Consider the following 24574-nt stretch of genomic DNA (forward strand, 5'->3'; position numbering starts at 1 on the left):
GTTTGTTTTACATAGATTACAGTTATTTCATTAGATACACACAATTTTAAATTATTATATCTTCCTAAAAGATTGAATCTTTTATCGTTATGATTTACCTCTCCTTATAACTTATAATGCTTCTTGTTTTGTAGTCTAGTTTGTCTGATACTAGTTAAGTTACACCAATTTTCTTTTGGTTGCTATTTGCAGGATATATCTTCTTTAATCCTTTTTCATTCAATATTTCTGTATGCTTATATTTAACCTGTGAGGGTCAGAGCAGAGCATAGTTGGGATTTGTTTTTGTATCCAGTCTGACAATCTTTGCCTTTTAATTGGTGTATTTTATCTGTTTGCATTTAGTGCAATGACTGATCTCTTTTGGGGTAAGTCTTTCATATTAGTATTTGTTTTCTTTTCTTTCTTGCATTTTGGATTATGTAGTTTTTATTATTTTATTTTCTTCCTATTAGCTACTTAGTTATACATTTTTTTCACTATTAAAAGTTACTCTACAATTACGTTTCCTTAATTTTTTTAAGTCTAATAGTGTTTTTACCATTTCTTAAACAATGTAAGAACTTTAAATAATTGAACTGCATTTCTCCTTTCTCATATTTTCTGCTGTTTTGTTATGTGTTTTAAAAGCAGGGGCGTCTTATTAGCATTGGTTAATGCAATACAAACCATTTGGATGTAGACATATATTTACTCTTTCCATAGAGTTTCATTTCTCTTTTCATTTTCATGCTTCCAGGTAGAAGTATTTTCATTCTGCATAAAGTACTTCATTACTATTTCTTTTAGTACAGATCTTCTGGGGATAAATTCTTTCAGTCTTTATTTAAAATCTTTATTTTACCCTCCTTTTTAAAGGATGTATTTTGTAGAATAGAATTTTTGTGCCCAATATATATGATATATAATATTTTTTGCACTGTTATAATTCCAGTATCTTCTGCCTTTCACTGTTTCTGTCGAAAAGTCCTCTGTAAGACACTGTGGTTCACTTGGCAACAATAAATATCTTGTTCTGAATTTATGATTTTTTTTTTTGCTATGATTTTCAGTTTTACTATGATTTGCCGGAATTAGTTTTTTTATTCATATTTATCCTGCTCAGAGTCCACAGCACTTCTTGAATATATGGCTTGACTTATTTAATCAGTTTTGGAAATTTCTCAGCCATAATCTCCTAAAATATTGCTTCTGCCCCATTCTCTTTCTTCTTCTGGAACTCTAACTACACATACGTCAGACCTTTGCACTTTGTCTTATACTTCTCTGGTATTCTTTCCTACATTTTTTATTTTTTTGTTTCTGTGTTTCTGCCTGAACACTTTCTTATTCTCTACCAAATTGCTAATTCTCTCTTTAGCTGTAACAAATACGCTGTTAAGCTATTCATTAAGTTCTTAATTTCAGATATTCATTTTGTATTCTATCATTTCTTTTGATTTTTTTTTTTTTACAGTCAATAGTTTGCTGCCAAAATTCTTCCTCCTTGACTATTAATCATAGCTATTTTAAAGTCTGTGTTGGGTAACACCAGCACCTGGACCTCCTGAGCATGTATTTCTATGATGTTTGGTTTGGGTCAATTCTTTTCTTTCTGTATGAATGGATTAGGTTTTTATTGGGTGACAGACATTGCAGATTTTAAAAAATTGTAAAGGTAATTTGAGGATCTGGGTGGTATTATCTCCTTCCAGAGAATTTACTTTTGCTTTTGTCAAGCATTGCACTAAGAAAAGTCTGCTTTAATCCAATCAAGCAAAGTTTGCTTTAATCCAGTCACCAGCAGGCAAATTTAAAGTTTGCCTAATCCAATCAAGTAATTTGAAACTGACCTTCAGTTGCTGGCCTCCACGGCTAGTCTATTTCTGATTTATCCTTCCTCTGGGATGAAGCCTTGAGGGTCCCAACTGAAAAGATAGGCTATTGACCAGAAGCCGACCTCCCTGACAAATCCTCAGTTCCAATTTCTATACTTTCATCTCCACAATACTCAAGGAAGCTCTCCTCAGCTTCTCAGTCTTCCAAACACTGCTTTCACTTTTGAAATTTTCAGTTTCCTTGAGGGAGAAAATATCCCCTCCCCAAATGCTGGCCTCATTTTTGTTAGTTTCCCTCTTCCTTTAGATCTTGGCTTAAAAATACTTGGTAGCTATCTGATGCCTTCATATAGATGCTCTTTTCTTCTTAATGTTTTATCCAGATTTTATAATCATTCTCAACAGAAGAATTAGTTTTAAATAACTTAGTCAACCATTGGCGTTAATGCAAACTTTCTTTTTAATTTCATTTTTTAATCCATTGGCTTTTGGCTACTCTCTTCCTTCTATACTATGGCACTTAAATTTTCAATCTTAAAAAACATTTATAGCCACACCATTGGTGCATCCATACTAGGCTCAGGTAGCTCAGAATGTCCATATCAAGAATGCAATCTGAAAAAAAGAGAAGGAAAAGAAAATCCACGATCCCACAAAAATGCTCCAGCATCTAGGACATTCGGAAATGTTGACATCTTTCCAAGTTATCTCCCCTAGTTTTTTCTTTCTTAGCACATCCATTGTTTTGGGAATTCTGAGTTATTGGGCTTAAGTACTCTGGGGTTATGGTGGCTGGCAGAGCCAAGAGCTACCAATTACAGGTCTGATAGTGACTTGACACAGCCAAAAAAGCAGATATTTCCAGTTGAACTATCCCACCACTTACAAAAAATATCATTAACACTGGAATGAGTAGTGTGTTTCCCTTCATGGTCAACAACTATTGTTCAAGGGAAACAGAAAAACAGCCCTAGAAACACATGGCATAAGCATAAAGTAAGGTTTATTGAAAAGAAAACTTACAAGGTGAAAACAGCAGATTATACATGATACCCAAAGTGCTCATAATCCCACAGAGTAGAGTACCTGGGGTGGGCACAGCTAGATTCATCACGTGAAGTACCCAAGAAAGGAACCCTGCCCTTGTATCATTGTCAAGTGGTACAGGGGCAAGATAAACTTCAGGTGGACTATGTAACAATGGGAGTTTCCTGGCTGAAGAAATGTTTGAAGAAAAGGGGAACCTCTGGAGCTCAGATAAGGTATTAGCAATACAGCAGGTATCAGTGAGAGACCTTGTTCTCACATTGAACAGGCATGCTCCTTCTGCTGAGCCAAGTTTTTGCCAAGCCACCAAAAGAGAAAAGAGAGAAAGAACCACCGGGGAATCTCCAGGGCATATCAAGAGACAAGGTTTATCTTTTCCCAGTTTTAGCCCTAGTTCCACCATTACGAGTACTGTTTGAACTTAGACACTTAGCCCCACGGGTCTCAATCTCTTCATCAGTATACTTGGAGATGATGAGAGAGGTGAGACCGGATAAACTGAATTCCTCTGATATTAGGACACTGTTTTCTAATTCTCCAGAAAGTGTGTCCAGGCCCAAGCTTTGCATAACACAACTTGCTCTTCTCTAATCCACTTAGATCAGTGATTCTCAGACTTGGCCGCATTAGAATCATATAAGAAACTTTTTTTTTTTTACTACTACAAAATATGTCAAACATATATAAGTAATCATAGTACATTAACCCTCGTGTACCCATTACGTGACTTCATTAATTATCAGTATTTAGCCATTCTTGTTTTACCCATTTCTTCAGCCATTCCCCACTCCATCCCCACTCAATTATCATTATTCTTAACAGTTTTAAGGTAAAATTTACATACATTGAAGTGCAAAAATCTTAGAAGTAGAATTCTGATACGTGGACACAACCATGTAATTCACATCCTACCACAAGACAGAATACTTCCACCTACTCAGAAACTTTCCTTATTTAGAACTGCTTTAGAATTTCATATCAATGGAATCATACAGTTCATATTATTTTCTGTCCAGCTTCTTTTGCTCAGCATAACATCTGTGGGATTCATCCATATATCAGTTTTCTATTCCTGTGTAACTTACCACAAATTTAGCAGCTTAAAACAATACAAGTCTATATTTCACAGTTTCTATGGGTCAGAAGTCCAGGTAGCATGGCTGGATTTTCTGCTCAGGGTCTCCTTGGCTGAAATCAAGCTGTCAGCTAGGGCTGCAAGTTCTCATCTGGGGCTCTAAGCTCACTAGTTGTTGTCAGAATCCATTTTCTTGTAATTGTAGAACTGAGGCCGTTATTGTTCCTGCTAGTTGTTGGCTGGAGATCCTTTTCAGCTCCTACAGGCCACCTCAGGTTCCCTGCCACACGGCCCCCATAGGCAGTTCACAACACAAATGTCTGTTTTCTTCCAGGTCAGCTGGAGCATGTCTCTCTGATTTCTTTTCCTGTAACTGGCTAGAGAAAATTCTCTTCTTTTAAAGGACTAATTTGTTTAGGTGAGGTTCACCCATAATGATCTCTCTTTTGCCATGTAACATAAGAATCACATGAATGATATCTCATCATACTCACAGGTTCCACCCACACTCAAGGGAATTATACAGAAATGTGTACACACACAGGGGCAAAAATCTTGGGAGCCATCTAGGATCCTGCCTACCATCACTCATGTTGCTGAATGCTTGAGTAGTTCATCTTTTCTATTGCTGAGTAGAATTCCATTGTACGAATGTACTACAATGTGTTTAACCATTCTCCTACTGAAGGACACTTGGGCTACTATGACTATTTGCTGACGGTGAATAAAGCTGCCAAGAATATTCTTGCACAAGTCTTTGTGTGGCCATCCATTTTCAATTCTCTAAATAAATACCTACAAGTGGAATTGCTGAATCATGTAAGAACTGTATGTAGATCTTTATAAGAAACAAACTGTATTCCAAAGCAGTTGTACCATTTTACCTGCCCACTTGCAACGTATGAGATTTTCATTTGTTCCACAATTTCACAAATATTTAATATTATCAGTATCTAAGAAGATTTTAAAAACATGTTGCCCAGGCTATAGCCCAGAATAATTAAATCAGAATCTCTGGCATTAGTATTTTTAAAGCTTTCCGGGTAATACCAGTATGAAGTCAAGGTTAAGAACCATTGTCCCAAGGATAATATAATCCATTTCTTCCTCCTTGTCCACAATTATGTCTAATTGATACAAGCTCCATAAGAGTAGTATACAACTTCAAAAGCAAGACTGAAAGCAAATTAGTAGACACAATAATTTGGGCAAAACAACTCTTTGGTCTAAAATAAATATCCCCAAATAGTGGGGATGTTTTTTGGAATATTTATAACTTTGCTATAATTAACACTTTAGGTATCTTATAATATTTTCTACTTTTTCAGATGTTTGGAGGTATTCTAGTTTTTACTTTACATAAATATATAAAAGTATGTATATATATATTTTGGTAAATTAATCCTGCTTTTTGCTATGTTAGTATAAAGTTGAAACAACCTAATTAATTAGTAGAGGTATAGAAGAAATAAAAATCTGTCTAATTATCTGCCATACAAGATATAATCACCATCTGTACTATTCCCTTGACCTCATGTAGAACAGAACCACAGTGGCAGGTAGTAATGAAGGGCACTCCAGGTAAATCTTAACACATTCAATTAACCACATTATCCTGAGTTATCCAAGTATACTTATGAGTCTGGCAGGTGTTTTGATGTAATGAACTGTTTGAGAAAACATTGCAAATTATAATACATACGTGGTAAGGTTCTATTTTTGTAAAAATTCAGTAATATGCAAAATCTATACATATAAGGTATCTAAAGAGATGTAGTATTTCTGTTAATAATTAATAGTGTGTCTCAGATGGACTATGGGCATTCTTTACACTTTTCTTTTGTTAGATGTCTGGTTTTTCATTTATGAGCATGTACTGCCTTTTCTATTCAAAAGGAATTCTAAGAAAACAAATGTGGGACTTGGGTGTTCTACCTTTTTAAAAAATATTTTAATTTATTTTAAGTCAACTGCACTTGTTTTTCTTGTTTATGTTTTGTGCATAAGACTTAGGTGATTCACACTAATTTCATTACCAAATATTTACATTCTTCTAATTTTTTCCTCTGAAAATAGACTGGATACAAATATTGATTCTGCCAACTGCTACTTACATGATTTTGGATGAATTATTTAATATTTGTGTGCCCCAGTTTTCTCACCTATAAAATACTAACTATATCTACTTTATAGGGTAGCTGTGAGAAATCAATCAGATAATCTAGCGAAAGTACTTTGCTGGCATATAAGAGGTTCTCTATAAGTATTAGCCATTATTATCAATATAATTATTACTAACTGGAAAATATTAGGATTAACTGAATGATAAAAAGAAACACAAAAAAATGACATAGGATATCCATTTGCAATTTAACAGAGTTGAGTGTCACAGAACTTGCTTAAGATTATTGCACTCTACAGAACATTCTACATGTTGGCTACCGGGGAGGCACGCAGGCAATACAGGTCTAAAAGAACTAGGAGAAAAATACAAAGCAGAGGCATGTAACATAATACTGTGGTAAATCAAAAAAGACAAACTCTTGCACACAACTTATTTCACACTCACAGTGGAAAATGCACGTAGGATCAGATGGGTATCTATAAGCACGAACCCAATATAGAATCATAACACATTTCAGTCAAAAATCTCTGTTGTCTCAAGGTTCTTCTGACAACTTCTAAAGCCACTGCCAAAACTTAGTCAACGTTTGTTATCCTGTAAGAACTATTTTTTGGACTAATGAATTATCTGTTGCATGATTTGAAATTCTTACTTCTTTTCAAAGCAATGAGTATGAATAGCTTAGTTTTTCCTGGAGTTTGCAACCACTTCATAGAATGATTAAAGGAAAATATGTACACAACATACTTCAGCTAAAATCAAAGTATATTCACAAACAATAATTAATTTTCACATTTACAAATCCTAACATTAAATCTTTTAATAAATGAATAATAAGTTCAAAGTAACAGAAAATCCATCATCAATAATGTGTTGCAAATTGGCAATTTTTATTTCAATCTCATTTTAATTTTTATGCTATACTTCTAAAAATCAAGAATTCATACTATTTAAGATATATTCCTTCTAAAGTATTGTATTTTTTGGTACCGATATATTTCTCAAGTAAAACGAAGAGGTGAAATAATACCTTCTCAGACACTACTAAACGTTGACTATGTTCAGAAACATCCAAGACCATCAAAAAGCAGATATTGTGGGGCCAGCTCCGGTGGCCTAGTGCTTAAGTTTGGCGCATTCCGCTTTGGCGGCCCAGGTTGGGTTCCTGGGCACAGACCTATACCATTTGTCTGCTGGTGGCCATGCTGTGGTGGTGGCTCTCATATAAAAAGAGGTAGATTGGCAGCAGAAGTTAGCTTAGGGTAAATCTTCCTCACAAAAAAAAAAAGCATAGGGGCCAGCCACATGGCCGAGTGGTTAAGTTTGTGCGCTCTGCTTCGGCAGCCCAGGGTTTCGCTGGTTCAGATCCTGGGCACAGACATGGCACCACTCATCAAGCCATGCTGAGGTGGCATCCCACATGCCACAACTAGCAGGACCCACAATTAAAAATATACAGCTATGTACTGGGATGCTTTGGGGAGAAAAAGGAAAAAATAAAATCTTTAAAAAAAAATTGAATTACTGCCTACATAAGTGATATTTATAGGGCAGAGATAAGCAAAAAAAATATATATATATTGGTAAAATCTAAAAGTTAGTTTTATAGTGCATATTTCCTGCCACAAATTATAATCTTATCCTTCTACTTCTCCTTAGTCTAAAATCAAGTTCTTCCCTCTCCCAAACTCTACCAAAAAAGGAGCTTCCTGAGGTCTTAGAAGAAAATTTCTATAGGAAAAAGTTCTGTAGCTAAACATGATTGACCCAGCTCTGACCTCTAACCCTAAGACCAGGAAAATTGTTTGAAAATTGGTTTAGACTAGATTACTTATATATTAAAAGCTACTTGCACATGATGTTATTCAAAGACAAGATGCCAGGAAACAGTATTAATTTGTTAATACAGCTTCTAAGGTGTGGGAAATTCATCAGTGATGATCCAAGATCCTAACACTGTTCAGACAAAAAGCCCATAGACAAATCATCACAAAAGCAAGAAAGATGGAGCTGTAAATTACAGTGGTTGAAGAAACTGGAAGGATCGCTTCCTATAAACTCAAAGAGAAAAGAATTCTAATTGGCTTGCCTGCTTCAATGCAAATATCTACTGATTATGTACTAATTTATACTGTCTGTGTTGGCCAAGTTCTGTCCAAGAAGGAAATGCATTTGAAAACTTGTCAATGGCTACACTATAAGAAGATGTTTTAAGATTGTATTAAATTTTCAAGAAAATGGTTAATGTTTTTCAACCATGTTTGGGTTATTTGCTTCAAGTAGGTGTTTAAACTCTCTCTCTGTAAAAGTTTTCTCATAAAGTGTTATCTAGTTAAAAAGGTAAATAGTTGCAGGAAGTGCATAATACGAAGAAAACGCAAAGTTTTTAAATCCTTTGCCTTGAGCCTGGAAAGTGTAAGAATAAGGAGGGGGTGGAGGAGAATGTTTATATCACTCAAAACATAGCCACAGCTGTTCTGTATCAAAGGAAAAGTTTTTAAAATGTGCTAAAAGCTGAGTTCAAAATACCTAAAAGAGGTTCACCACGCATTGAAAGTGATATCTACCTTCCTCAAAACTTAGTTTTCTACGATTATTTCACTTGGCATTGTTTTAATGTGACCATGATCGAACATTTTAATCACAAACGATAAGACTCTGCCTTTGAAAAATCCAAAATCTTCCATCAACTCAGCAGCTGTGTATGATTAAGAATGTAAATAGGCTCAAGAGACTGATTCCATTTCCAGGTCCTCTGTTTATGAATCACCTACCCAGAGACATAATTTTAATGAAAACAGAATTTCTTTCTAAAGCAACAAATAAATTAGCTTGCAGGAATATTACAGCAAGACAACACTTTTTTACTAGCACTGTTGTTCTGAACAAATGCAGGCTCCATTTTCTTTGCTTTAAGACATTTGTAACAGTTGACATGTAGTCAGGAAATGAGAGTTTTTCTGTTTTTCATTTTCTGGGAAAAGAAAAATATTAAGGTTGCCTTTCCAGTAATAGCAACTTAAACTCCAGATCTTGTGATGGCAGTTTAATGATCTTTCACTGAGGATGGATGCAGTATTTTTGATGGTGAGAAGTAGAAGCCATTACTTAAGGCTATTCAAACCAAAATTGGGTTGACTGGTTCTATTTGCCTGGCTACCCTTGACCTAGATTCGTGTGTTTGATTTACAGATCAAGATGAAACCCACTCTAATGTCTCGTGTTGTAAAAAACTGTGCTGTATTATTTAGCCAATTATTTAGCACAAGGGACCCTTTCAAGTCAGATGGCCATTCTTCTTTCTAAGTAAAGGATAAAGGTAAGTGAATACAAATCTGAGTAAAAATAATACTAAGTTACCTGAAATAAGAGGCTATAGGTGAAGCTGAAGCTAATGGTAAGTTAATTCAGTCTCACAGACCTTAATATCCTGCCCATTGTACTATAAACTATAGTGCCTGAACATATGCACACTTTTGCTTTTTGCTTCTCAGATGGTGTGATGTTGAAAGAAAGGGCATAGACAGCACTACTATGTAAATAGAGTTGGCATACTACATTCAAATCAGACTCTTAAAAACACACGTGACTATCAAAACATCAAATTATGCACCTTAAATATATACAGTTTTTGTCAGTTAAACCTCAATAAAGCTGTTTGTTAAAAAAAATTCCATGAGTATTAATACTTAATACTGGTCTGAAGACCATAGGATATAAATCGTAAAAAGGGAAGCAACCCAGAGAATAAAACTCAGTGACTATGGTGACCTTTAATAGTTATTCTTTAAATTGGAATATCATATAACTGCATCAAATCAACATGTATATCTTAAACCTACACAGTGTTATACAGGCGGAGGCAGTCCTCCGTATCCACAAGTTCCACATCTGCAGATTCAACCAACCACGCATCAAAAGGCTCACGATGCATGCATCTGTACTGAGCATGTACAGACCTTTTTTCTATGTCATTATTCCCCAAACAATATAGTATAACAACTATTTACATAACATTTACATTGTGTTAGGTATTATAAGTAATCTAGAGATGACTTAAAATATATAGGAGGATGTGCATAGGTTATATGCAAATAGTATGCTATTTTATACATGGGGCTTGAGTATCTGCAGATTTTGGTATCCATGCGGATCCTGGAATCCCCCACCCCCATATCAAGGGGTGACTGTATGTCAATTATATCTCAAAAATATAAATAAATAAGAATGTTTTAAATAAATAAACATATTAGAATATGACAAAAATTACAGTCACTGGCCCCAAAGCCTAGTGGTTAAGTTTGGTGTGCTCTGCTTTGGTGGCCTGGGTTTGGGTCCCAGGCACAGACCTACCCCACTGATCAGCAGCCATGCCGTGGTGCTAACCCACATAAAAAAAAGTGGAAGGCAGGCCTGGATGTTAGCTCAGGGCCAATCTTCCTCAAGCAAAAAGAAGAAGATTGGCAACGGATGGTAGCTCAGGGCAAATCTTCCTCAGAAAAAAAAAAATACTACAAAATCATGATTCATATATACTAATTTATCTTTTTACCACCAGCTTTATTCTAGATTATCTTTCTAAACACCAGATAGAAGCCATACAAGAGACAGTCACCATCTCTACTATTCCCTCAATCTCATGTAGACCTAAACCACAGTGGCATGTAGTGATGAAAGGCACTCCAGGTAAATCATGACATAATCATTTAACCACATTACCCTGAGTTATCCAGGAATATTTGTGAATCTATCAGGTGTCTTGATGTAATTAACTGGATTATTTATTCAACTGGTCCTCTTGACTTTGGTTGTAGAAACCCAGCCTGGAAACAATCAAAGGAAAGTGAAATAACTGAAGGTGTCCATGGGCTGAGTACTTTACAAGTTTAATTTTTACGACTACCGTAGTCATTTACCTGAAAATCAGCACAAATACATTCCCTTATTTGAAGTTTTGTTTATAAAATTTTCACTTCATGGCATTTATTCTTGTTTAGTGATACACTTCTTTCTGAAAGTCATTGGTATTTGTTTCAGCAGAAAATTACACTCACAAAATGCACAGGACAGATTCTGCTCACAGAATTACAGAAATATCCTTACATTTTATTGATTTTTATAAATCAACTCAATGCTAGGACATATGCATCCTAGTCAGCCAGAAATACAAGTTTAATTGCTCAGTTAGCATTGTTCTACAGTATTGTGTAATGAGTTAATGAAACAAGAAAATTATCTTTAGTTTCTCCTTAATATTTTCTCTGAGAAGTCGTAGAAATGAGAGTTAGAGTCTACTCCTAACTAGGAGGTGAGGTGCAAAGTAATTGCAAAAATTCAGATTAAAACTACCACTTAATTCCTTAACAACCATTCACTTCCTCCTAAAAATAGAATTATCTTAATGTAAAAAATAAAAATACAGTCTTTATAACCTCTTTATAAGATTGAATTTACTTGTGACAAAATTATTAGCCAATTATTTTTTCAAGTGGCTTTCATAAATGAAGTTACTAAAGCTTTACTGTTTATTTATGAAATCACTCAAGCAGACTAGAAAACCTAAAGAATGTCATAATAGTTTTCTATCCACTCCCTAACCACAGTTTGATGGAAACTTTAAAATGGCAAGCAGAGCACTAAGAATCTGTTTGTTTTAGATTTACAATTTAGGCTAAAAAAATAAAGAGGGAGTTCAATGTAAGGCATCAAATAGAAGAGAGCAACATGAAAGCTTCCCTCTTAATTTAGAAGTATGTTTTCTTGTGACCTAATAGAAGAATGATGTATCAAATACTCCCAGGCCAAACTTCCAACAATATTTTTAAAAACATCCACGTGTCCCAACAAATAACACCATGTATTTCCATGTAACTGAGATCGTAGTGTCAAGACCAAAAGATGTACGATTTGAGAATAAAACAAATACTAAAACCAGAAGTAGGAAAATTTATTTTCATAAAATAGTATTATGTATCTAAAAAACAGAGAGCTACTGAAACACTTCCATCAGTGTCTAAAAGCTAGACAAAATAACACGAAATTTATTTTTTGAACCTAAGTTTCTCCACACACACTTTGAGCTTGGTTTTACTTTGTGAAGAAAATACTATCTAGATAATTAAATTATTTCCATTACATTTAATATCCAGTTACAGTAAGCTGGCCATTAATAAAGGCCAAACTACCAATTACCAATTCAGCATTATAATTATACATCTATATTATAATTACAAAAATGCATAACATACATTTTTCACTAAAGCTTTGCTTCTTAATCTAGAAGCTAAATATCTGTGGACTTAAATGATTAAATATAAATATATTCAAAGAGGATTTTTTATGTTTATGTAACAAAGCAAAAATTATGTGAATATTACATGCAATTGCCTACATTTTTAGTCAACGGCTGTATTTTACTGATGTAGAAGGTAATTCACTAACTTTAAGAGCATCATCTATTATGATATCTAAAATTTTAGTATGTAGAAAAAAGGTCATCTATTATCACCTTGATGTAACATAAATCAAAGTTTTATCATAAATCAAAACATGTATCAAAACTTTAAAACTATAACCACTCATTTTTAATTAAAGAAAGATTTTTCATTTATATTTCCAAACTCTTAGGCATGACTAAATCTAGTCTTACCCTTTCTTTCTATTCTCATCTATTCCTCCTCCCATGTGTCTGTAAGAAAACCATACTAGAGTCCTTCATGTTCCACAAACCCATCACACTAGTGCTCTTTCCATTCCGCTGCCTAGAGAAACTCCACCACTCAGAGAACTCCCCTCCATCATTCAACACCTAGCTCCATATTATCGCCTCTACCAAGTCCTCTTCAGTTCCCCAGAATTATGGGTTGGCTCTTCTCTGCTGCCAGAGATTTTTAATTTGTGCTTCTTTCTTAAATTATATTTAATATTCCTTAAGACCAGGATGTGTCTTAATCCTTTTTGAGCCTAGGGGAGTACCTGAGGTAGGCCCTTAACAAGTACTTTGAAAAAAGAAAAGGAAAGAGGGAGAGAAGAAAGAAAGAAGACAGAAAAGAAAGTAGCTAGACGTTACTTCTAATAACTCATCTTTTTTTCTGAAAATTACTGGAAGCACTAATTATGTGGTTAGAACTCTATAAACTATCACCAACATAATCCAAATACTGGAAGACTTTCAAATATAGAACTTTAACATTTGGCACCACAGCAGTGAGAATAAATCAGCAGTGGTACATAGGTTTTGTAAAACCATACGCCTTTATTACTGTTCGTCTTTTGGAAAATAAAAGTTCAAAGTTATTATTTAAAAGATATCAGTAAGATCTAGTTTAGTTTTAAGAAAACTTGTATTATTAGAGTAAATAGCTTCCTAATTAAAGACTAGTTAAACAAAGCTTATAGGGAAGGAAAGAAAGCCATATGGTTATTAAGGAAGGAGTTTAAAGCAGAATCTAACATTTATTTGGGGCAACTGTTTCCCAGGAACGAATTGCTACACACTAATGGGGTCAAAGACACTAGATGGGTCTCCAGAGGCCCTTTTGTATTCAAAAGGGCTTTCAAAATAAAGTGGGGGTGGAAGAGGCTAGGGAACTGTTCCTTCGTGCACCAAATGCATTCTCGGAGTACTAACATCTGTTTCAGTTTACATACTTTAAGTATGACTTTACACATGAAATTAAACTTGGGCACCATGCCTAAGAAGACTGTCTGCAAGAGAACTACATGTACCATCAACAGCTGGAGTTTGTATAGGTGCACATTGTACACGGCATGAAACGTTGTGAGCCACCAACGACACCAGTCTCAAAACCCAAATGTCAAAGAACGGCTCCTAATGCTCATGAAACTTTTATACTAGAGAGGGGTAAGACAGAGGGAAGAGGAATCTGATTCCAAAATGATATGGAGGAGTTCTAAAATTTAAAAAGATGCTTTTGTAAATAAAGACAATTAGAGATCCAAAGATCTTTTTAAATTTCTTTATATTAAGAAATACCCACTCCATAATATTCCACCAGGATTACGTATTAGACATTTAAAATATATTTCAATGTGCCAGTAGAATAATTATAATTTCTGGTAGACTGAAGTATAATACAAAACCTGCAAAAAATAATGATGTACCTTTGCTGCCACCACGTGGTGTATCTGTATTTTTGCAGTCATAATTTCTGTTTTTAAATAATTTTCATACATAGTTCTGAAGTCATCATCATCAGCTTGGACCTCTGGTATGCAAATACTATTAAAAGCTTTGGGGTCATAGGATCTGTCCTCAGATACTTTACATATTAATAAATCATCAACCAATAAATAGTAACTATGAACCCACAATGCAGGAAGTATTGCACGATATCTACAAGAACAACATATTATCTTGCCGTCAAAGAGCATACATCTCTTAACACCAAAACACAGAAAAAACCAGGATTTTTGTGAGATAACTCATGAGGTATTATATAATTAGATGGCAATGAGTGGTAAAGAAAACTTTAAGTGCTCTGAGTGGAAAGTAGGAAGATACGTGAGAATGTTCGTGAAAGAGAACTGAGGAGTTTGGGGGCTCTTGGAAAGGATTTAGATATGCAGAATGAAAACAAGAGGGCATTTCAGGTAGAAGTAACATTAAATAAAGGTACACGTCTAGAATCTCCGTGGAATGCCAGGGGGACTTCACCGACAGTGAAGTTCATAGAGGTGAGAAAAAGAAGATACATTAGAAAGACAAGTCAGGACAATTTGTGGAAGTCCTTTACCGCCAGGCAAAGCAGCATAGATTTCAGCCTACAGATCACGGGGAGTCATTGTTCAACATATCATGCATTTTTTTCCCTTTGTGGATATAATCCCTCTGCCACATGAATGTCTACAAGTTTATACGAAAATAATCTATTTCCCAAACTGAGAATAATCTAGCAGCTCAGATCCTCCAATCCCTCACCCTGAGTAAGTAATCTGAGATTACAATGGCCTGAAATCAAAATCAACCAGTAAATCATGGCCAAATCTCCAGGGGAAAAAATTAACAAATAAATATTAAAAAGGATGATGACTGGGTCCAAGGAGACGTGAAACCTTCTTCCTAATATTTTAATCTTCCGTTCTGATAGGATAGGTGCGCACTGTAGGGAAGGCGAAGAATTTTAAGAAAGAAGAAATTTAGGCTCATAGGCCCCTTTCACAGCAGAGTGTAATACAGTGTGTGCTGGGGAGGGGCAGTGTCAAGTGAAGGAATGAAGGACTCGGACAACTGCAAGGTGACACTTAGATGTCCAGGTAAAACTAAAAACTCCGGCATTGGTTCTATTTGCTCAAAATGGTTGATATAAAAATTTAAAAATAAAATAGAAAGCTTATTGTGGGTCATATATTATTGGGTGCCATATTGATTTGTTCTTAAAAATGAAGTCACATAGCACCAAGAATAAACGATCCCCAGAGTGACGTTCAAATAACAGTTCCTCAATCTTCACATGTGTGAAACCATGGGAGAAAGACACACAGCCTTCTCGAGAAAAAACAGAAATTCTCAAAGAAATATAGTAAAAAATCATCTTGTAAACAAAGACATTCTCTTAACATAATATGCACAGATGTTCCTGCTCACTAGAAAACAGCTCTTTACAGGAACATGCAAGGTAGCAATGGTGTCCCTTTATTCTCCTCCAGCTTTCAAAGCAGTTCCTGGGACCTAACAATGCCTCAGAATCTTTCCACTCGAGAGCCTTCCGCCCCTTAACAGCCACTCCTTAGCTACATGACACAGTAACGTTAGATATTATAGTCTTGTCTTTAATTCTTATATTTTGTAGATAAGTAAAACTCATAGGCAGAGCTTTCCCTGTATGATAGAAAAGCAACATAAAGATCTATCCAAATATTAGGATTAAAAACTAGGGATCAAGAAAAACAAAGGAATGATATTCCCTTCCATTAATAAAAAGCATTGGTGGAATATAATGGAAAGAACTCTAAACTGGGTTTATCTTGTTATTCTTGTTCTAGCCTCTTTAGATAAAAGCTTAATTTTCAGTCTTTTTGCATTCTAATAAATGCCATTTAAAGATATAAATTTTCCTCTGAATATTGCTTTCTTTGCAGTTTTGGTAAGTTCGTGCTCTCATCCTTTATTTCTAATAGTGCTATGTTTTATTTTGATTATATTTCAACTTCAGTTATTTAGGGAAAAAAATGTTTAATTTCCAAATGGATAATTTGGATTTGTTTCCTTTATTGTTCTCTCGGAAATTATTTTGTTTTTAATTTCTAATTTTATTGAACTGTGGTCAGTAAATAGGGCCTGCATGATGTATGCTTTTGGGAATTTGTTTAAATAGTCTTTATGATCTAAATGATAGTCTGTTTTTGTGACTATTACAGTATGTGCTTGGGGGAAAAAGTATGATGTCTGTGGATATGTATGTAAATTAGACCAATATGGCTAATTGTGTCATTGACATATGTTTACTTTGTCCATTCAATAAGTTGATTTGTGATGGCCAATTTCACCTTTAATTTCTATCAGTCTTTTTTTTGTAGTTTGAAGGTATTTTATTAAATCAAAAAATGTTCAAGATTCATATCTTCTTAATGGAATGTATCTTTTAACAATATAAAAGTATCTCTTTGTTCCTTTAAAAGACTTTTTCCATAAATTATACTGATTCAAATATTGCTAAACTGGGGGGCCAGCCCCATGGCCAAGTGGTTAAGTTCACACGCTCTACTTCAGCGGCCCAGGGTTTTGCTGGCTCGGATCCTGGGTGCAGTGAGGCGGCATCCCACATAGCACAACCAGAAGGACCTACAACTAGAATATACAACTATGTACTGGGGGGCTTTGGGGAAAAGAAGAAAAAAAAAAGATTAGCAACAGATGTTAGCTCAGGTGACAATCTTTAAAACTATATATTGCTAAACCTACATTTCTGTAGCGACTGGCCATGCTGTTACAAAGACAGAAAAACTATTCCTTCGGGCTTTCCTGTTCCAAGTCTCCATCAAGCCCAGCTATACTTCCTACAATTTGATTCCATAAGATTTCCCGAACTCCTTGTCCCTAACCCCTTTTCAATTAAGGACATTAATTGAGGACATTTCTGTTTTGTACAATAAAATGATCACTAAAACAATATTTTATAAGTAAACGTTGTTTGCACTTTACAAGTAAACACTGTTTGCGTTTGTACTTTATTTTTTTAATTTATTTTTTAATGAGAAAGATTGGCCCTGAGCTAACATCCATGCCAATCTTCCTCTATTTTATATGTGGGACGCTGCCACAGCATGGTTTGATGAGCGGTGTGTAGGTCTACGCCCAGGAATCAAACCAGCAAAACCCTGGGCCACTGAAGCGGAGCATGCAAAGTTTACTCGGCCACAGGGCCAGCCCCTCTTGTTATGTTTCTAAAGTATTAATATTCTTCAGTTCAATATACAAACATGGTCCATCACAGACCTACTGAATTAGGATATTCTTCCCTGATCTCTCTTCTACTCACAAATAACCTCACCTTAAGAAACATAACTTGCAACTTTAGAATCCAAATTCTTGTGGCCTTCAGTTTCAGCTTCTGTATCCCACATTCCTACATGGGAGAATCTGATTGGCTCCCTGGTTCAGATGCCCTCCCCAATTATCTGTGCCTTGGAGGAATCTCTCTGAGGCAGGAGTTTTATAGCTCCTCCCCATCTAGATGCAATTTATCAATCAGGGGTCATTTTACCAAAGGCAATATTGCCTGTAACACAGTTGACGTTCTATCTTTATCTGGTTTCTAACAGAACAGAGATGGAACGTTAACTAAGGTCACATTCCTATGTAGAATAAGAAAGGATTTCATTAATCTTTTACCCACACTCTGCACAATGCGGTCTTCAATGTTCTTAACTGGCGTTGACAGATTTGATTTGAAGTTGCTCTCAAACAAGTAAAACATGGACTAAAGCCTAAGTGTAGTCAGGTGTATTCCTCACCCCTGAACTGTACCCACCTCGCTATCTCCTGTCCAGGGAACATATTGATTGCCCAGAAATATCCCAATGTGCACGGGACCCTTAAGTCCCATAGGAAAGGAATTTCTTCCTATCTACAAATGGATATTGAGATACAGATACTCACATAATGGAATGATTCAAAAGAAGGGGTGCGGAACAAAGAAAGCCAGACTGACAGGAAATTCTGCCGCACCTGAGAGAAAAGATCTCCAGGACCCATAAAGATTTTAGGGCCAGAGAGTCAGGAGAACAGTGGTTCCCAGTACCGTTTCAAGCTGTTCTTAACAGCACACCTACTCAGCCTTTAAAAGTGCTTGTGTAGTGAAATGAAAAGATTGCATTGCTACAAGCTCATATAATGCTGTCGGGGATTTCTAAAAAAACAGAAGACTCTTCTCTATTGGATGGAGAGACAAGAAAACATCAACAGAGCAGCAGTGACTAGAGCAGAGGGGCAGCTATAGTGCTGGCAGAGGCTCTGATAACACAATCTCAACACCTGTATATTGCCTTGACAAAAAGTAACCTCATCAGGAACATACAGGCTGGTGAGACCAGAACATTCCATAATGGTGAGGAAAACTTCTGGAAAAAAATAAGACCTCCTCTGTGACGATGCAGATTCAGACACTGTATTTTCCAAAGATGGCTACAACGTCTCCCATCCTAGTCACTTCTACAATGTGATGGTACCACTTCCCCTGGTTTTTTTGGGTTTTTTTTTTTTTGAGGAAGATTAGCCCTGAGCTAACTACTGCCAATCCTCCTCTCTTTATTGAGGAAGACTGGCCCTGAGCTAACATCCATGTCCATCTTCCTCTACTTTATACATGGGATGCCTACCATAGCATGGCTTTTGCCAAGTGGTGCCACGTTGGCACCCGGGATCTGAATCAGCAAACCCCAGGCCTCCGAGAAGGAGAACGTGAGAACTTAACCTTTGAGCCACCTGGGCCAGCCCCAACTGCTTCCCCTGTTGAGAGGTGAGTCCATGTCCCCTTTACTTGAAACTGGGCAGGCTTGTGACTGCTTTGAAGTCTTCAATTCTAACAATGGATTCATCTATTTCTCTTTGCAGTTCTGTCAGTTTTTGCCTCACATTTCTTTTTTTTTAAAGATTGGCACCTGAGCTAACATCTGTTGCCAATCTTCTTTTTTTTTTTTCCTGCTTTTTCTCCCCAAAGCCTCCTAGCACATAGTTGTATAGTTTTAGTTGTGGGTCCTTCTAGTTGTGGCATGTGGGACACCGCCCCAGCATGGCCTGATGAGCGGTGCCATGTCCGCACCCAGGATCCAAACCAGTGAAACCCCAGACCACTGAAGTGGAGCGCGTGAACTCAACCCCTTGGCCATGGGGCCGGCCCCCAGCCTCACGTATCTTGAGTCTCTGTTGTTAGGCGCATACACATTAAGGATTGTTGTCTTCCTGGAGAAGTGAGCTCTTTATCATTATGTAATGCCCCTCTTTATCTCATAATTTTTCTTAAATAAGGTCTCAGCCATGCAATTTTTTCACTTGTATTTCACTGTTATTATACAGGAGCCCTACTGATGTGGTGGTAAAGAGTGGGGAAGGGGAAGCGTTCTACAGTCCTATGATTAGGTCTCAGTCTTTCAGTGAATCTAGTCTCCAAGGCTGTGACTTTCACAAATGCTTCTCAGATTTTTCCCCCTTAGGTGAGACAAGAAGGCTAGAGAGGGTAGAGTTGGGTATTTCCCTTGCCCACTGTCAGTTAGACTCTGGTAAAATAGCTGTCAAAGGCAGACCTTTTTAAGAAGAATAGAATAGTCTGGGCATATTTCAAAATGGCTACTTTTTCAGTCCTCTTGCTGAAAGCATGGGGGAATTTTTCTCCCATCTTCACTGTGAGAACCTGGTAGGGTTCCTGGAGGTAAACACATGAAAGTGTGGGGATACTCCTGAGACTGGGTCCCTTGGAGTTTTCAACTCAGACTTGTTCAGGCTGAGCCTTCAGTAATTCGTCAATTACAGTGTAAGTTTTCTTTCCCCAGCACTGGCTCCAGCAGTGGCAACTTCTGCCCTCGGGCATCTGCTCGGATAAGCTGTGATTCTATCTGCCTGTCTCCAGTTTTGGGAGCAGGGCTGGTGTTATTCCCTGTGATCTCAATTCTTTGATGGATCTAATAAGAGTTGTTGATTTTCAGTTGGTTCAGCATTTTCTTGTTGTGAGGATGAGAGTAATGACTTCCAAGATCACGCAATAGACCAGAACCGTGATTACTTTGACATGGAACTGTGATTACTTTGATGACTTTTGACACTATATCATAAAACACCATTAAGCTTCTGCTTGGTTCTCTGGAGACATTCTCTCTAAGGGTTGTCAGCCACCACGTAAAAATTCCAACTACCCTGAGATAACCATGTTGAAGAGGCTAGATTTGGGTGCCCTGGTTGATAACCCCAGCTAAGCCTGCAGCTAACAGTCAGCATCAATTGCCAACCATTCTGGATGTCCAGTCGAGTCAAGCGTTTGGAAAACTGCAGCCCAGCCAACATAAGATTACAGCTGCATGCAAGACACCAAGTGAGAACTGTGCAGCCAAGTCTTTCCTGAATTTCTGACCCACAAAATTGTGAATAAAAACTGTGTTTGTTTTATACCACTAAGTTTTGGGGTAATTTGTTACATAGCAGTAGTAACAAAATAACAGATTTATAAAATATTATTATACATGTGATGATTTATCTTCAGTGTGTCATACTCCTTTACCATGGAAACGACCAAGAGCAAACTGACTAAAAGACTTCCATTTTTATGGAATTCATTCAAAGTAACTTCAAGCCTGCTCAATAAGAAGCTATGATAGTTCAACCACTAGTTAATCCCTGGGTCCCTAAATGAATGTATACCAACATGAAATGAACTTCTGAAAATATATAGCACCCCTAAAGGGCAGTCTCCCAAATGCCCATCTCGGATGTGGCAATGGGGAACAATGAACAAGGTAGATATTCCCAGAATGCAGTACTAGAACCAAAGGAATTAGGTCCAAACCTCACTCAGGTCAAGCAACTCAGATTAAGCATAAATCAAGCATATAGAAATGAGAGAGAAGTTTGCAAGCAAGGGGCTTCCTGAGAAATGCAGGGCCTAAGATGTGTATCAGATAAGCCTCAAGTTTACTTAAAAGTTCTGAACAACAACAAAAATTGTTAAAGATGTAACTTTTAAGGGACTTGACTAACTACAAAAACTTCCTTGTCACTGAATGAGAAACATCCCTAAATGGCCTGTTGACTAAAATATCAAGGGTGTGTAGGTATTAAGTCATGTCAGCAGAAATAACAACCAGGACCCAGCCTATGGAAACAATGACAATTGACGGTGAATTAAGGCGCCATCAATTACCAGACGCCACTGACTGTAAGACATATCCCAACACGAGAGATGTGAAAATGATTCCTAACTATGATGAAATATTGCAGTGGTTTTTGATAAGGAGGTATCACCCATAATCTGATTTTAGCCAGCTGGTTTACCTCTAACATTTTTAAAGGAATGGGCTTGAGAGAGACCTGTGATACTACCCTTGTTGTCTGACCCAATCTAATCTTGCCACATGTTCATCTTCTGCCTTTCTGACCCTCCTGTCTCACTAACCAATTGGAGTAAGGAATCCAGCTTTTCCATCTTTCCCTCTCAGCTTTCAGTTGAGCTAAATTTTATCTGAGTTAATCTTTTTCTTACAGAACTTTGCTTAGGCTGAAAATTCTAAGCAATACTCTCCTACCATTTGATTTAATTTTTTCACCTTGGTCAGTACATAGTCTGATTCTCAAGCAACAATAGTTTAACCAAATTTAAAAATACTCTGAAGTTTATATTCCACCATGAAATATCTATTGATCATTGTACTATTGGTTTTATAAAACTATTATTATTGGATATAAGCTCCTCTCCTAGAAAAACCCCAACTCCACCATTTTACCCTTGATCAACTCATAATATTTTTATAGTTGTTTGAATCAGGAAAAACTAAAGTCCACGTGTTGTAATTGGTTGACACATCTTAAGATTCATTTAAGCCCTGGGTCCACCATTCCTCTTTTTTAAATTTCCTTGCAATTTATTTACTAAGGAAATCAGGTTGTTTGCCTTACAGATTGTTCCTCAGTCTGATTTTGCCAATCATATCCTTGTAATGTCATCATCTTTCTCTATCCCTTGTAATTTTTGAAAATTGGTAAGCGATCTAGAAACTTGATCACAGTCAGTTTTTATACTGTTCTCTTACAAAATTAATTTAGAGACTTCATAGGAGGCACATAATGTCTGGGTGTTCCTTTGTGATGTTAGCAGCCATTAACAATGCATTAACTCAGTACGGGTTGCAAAATGGTGACATTATAATTCTCTCAGTAACTCTTTACCTCCTGTTTAGAATACTTATATGAAGAGAAAGTTCCCTCTCTCAACTACTTGGTTATCCCAAGGTACAATTCATATAGGAAAGGCAGAATAAATGCCTGATTCTTAATTTCTTTTTTTAAGTAAGTTTTTTGAAGTAATAACTTCATTTCCTAGTACCCTCCAAAGATGACCAGTGACTTTGTTTGTATCATTATGAATTCATGGCTTCAAGCATAACATATATGTTTCAATCCATTGCAATTATTATTCGTTTTAATACTCAAAATGTCTCAACTCAGTGGGACCCTCTTCAAGTTGGTTCCTGAGTCCGTTTGACTCAACTCCAGGAGTCTTTGATAGCTCTCTTGCTTTCTGGTATGATAAAATGTCCTGTACATCTGTGTTATCAGACCAGTAAAATCAGCCATTTCTACAAGGAGCTTTGCTTCCTTTTAGTGGAAAATGGAATCTAGAAGGAACATCTGGGTGCCAAGAGTACTCATTGCTACTAGGTTAGTGACAAAATATATTTTAAAAAAATAAAATACATCATAAATTCATAATGCCACTCTAATTCAAATTCAAAACTATCTTCAGATGTTTCCAATGTGCAGCCTAGGTAGAGAACCAGTAAGCCAGGCCTAGCTAGTCTCCAAACACAAGAGGATTTTTAAACTAGTCTTTCAATTTTAGAATCACCTGGGAAGCTTTTAAAACCCTGATGCCCAAAAAGAAAGATCTCAAATCAATAACCTAACTTTACACCTTAAGGAACTAGAAAAAGAAGAGCAAACTAAACTCAAAGCTAATTGACAAAAAAGGAAATAATAAAGATTAGAGTGGAGATAAGAAAAATAGAAAAATAATAGAATCAATGAAACCAAAAGTTGATTCTTTGAAAAGATCAAAAAATGTTTCATTGACAAACTTTTAGGTAAACTAAGAAAAAGAGAGAGATGATGCAAATAACTAAGACCAGAAATGAAAGTGGGGACATTTCTACCAGTTTTACAGAAATAAAAAGGATTATAAGAGAACAGTATGAAGAGTTATAAGCAAACAAATTAGATAACCTAGATGAAGTGGACAAATTCCTAGAAACACATGAATTACTAAAACTGATTGAAGAAGAAATAAAACATTCCAACAGACTTATAACGAGTAAAGAGATTGAATCAGCAATCACAAACCTCCCAACAAAGAAAAGTCCAGGGCCAGATGGTTTCATTGGTAAATTCTACCAAATATTAAAGAATTAACACCAATCCTTCACAATCTCCCCAAAAAAACAGATGAGGGAACAATTTCTAACTCATTATATTAGGCCAGCATTACCCTAATATCAAAGCCAAAGATATACAGAAAATGAAACTATAGACTAATATTCCTTATGAATTATAGGTACAAAAATCCTCAACAAAATACTAGCAAATCAAATCCAACAGCATATTGAAAGGATTATACACTATAATCAAGTGAGATTTATCCTAGAAATGAACAAGGGTGCTTCAAAATATGAGAATCAATGAATTTAATCTACTACATTAATAGAATGAAGGAAAAATCCCACAAAATCATCTCAATTAACATAGAAAAGTCATTTGACAAAATCCAAAATCCTTGCATGATTAAGATACTCTGCACACTAGGAATAGAGGAGAATTTCCTCAACATGATAAAGGGCACTTGTGAAAAACATACAGCTAACATCATACTCAATAGTGAAAGACTGAAAACTTTCCCCCTAAGATCAGAAATAAGACAGGGATGTCCACTTTCACCACTGCTATTCAGCATTGTACTGGAAGTTCTAGCCAGATCAATTAGGCAAGGAAAAGAAATAAAAGGCATCCAAATTGGAAAAGAAGTAGTAAATATCTATTCACAGATGACATGATCTGATATATAAAAAATCCTAAAGAACACACAACAAAAAACTACCAGAGCTAATAAACAAATTCAGCAAAGTTGCAGGATACAAGATCAACACACAAAAATCAGTTTTATTTCTATGCACTAGTATTGATGGGGGGATAGGAAGTGACTGCTTAACGGTAAAAGGTTTCCTCTTGCGGTGACGAAAACGTTCTGGAAATAGACAGAGTGGTGGTTACACAACACTGTGAATGTACACAAT

The 24574-nt window shown here is 36.1% G+C and overlaps 1 protein-coding gene across 6 annotated transcripts in view; it reads right to left on the reverse strand.

Annotated features, from left to right (window-relative positions):
• The window catches only part of COL5A2 (collagen type V alpha 2 chain), a 400743-nt gene that overhangs the window by 368741 nt on the left and 7428 nt on the right, over positions 1–24574 (reverse strand). For 3 of the 6 annotated variants that reach the window (XM_070241400.1, XM_070241403.1, XM_070241401.1), the window contains one exon: positions 10784–10887. The exons of the other annotated variants lie outside the window; for them this stretch is intronic. The gene's annotated coding sequence lies outside the window, so the exon portion shown is untranslated. The remainder of the gene's footprint in view (positions 1–10783; positions 10888–24574) is intronic. 6 annotated transcript variants of the gene reach the window in all.

The sequence above is a fragment of the Equus caballus genome, chromosome 18 (genome assembly GCF_041296265.1).
Source record: "Equus caballus isolate H_3958 breed thoroughbred chromosome 18, TB-T2T, whole genome shotgun sequence".
NCBI classification, from domain to species: domain Eukaryota; kingdom Metazoa; phylum Chordata; class Mammalia; order Perissodactyla; family Equidae; genus Equus; species Equus caballus.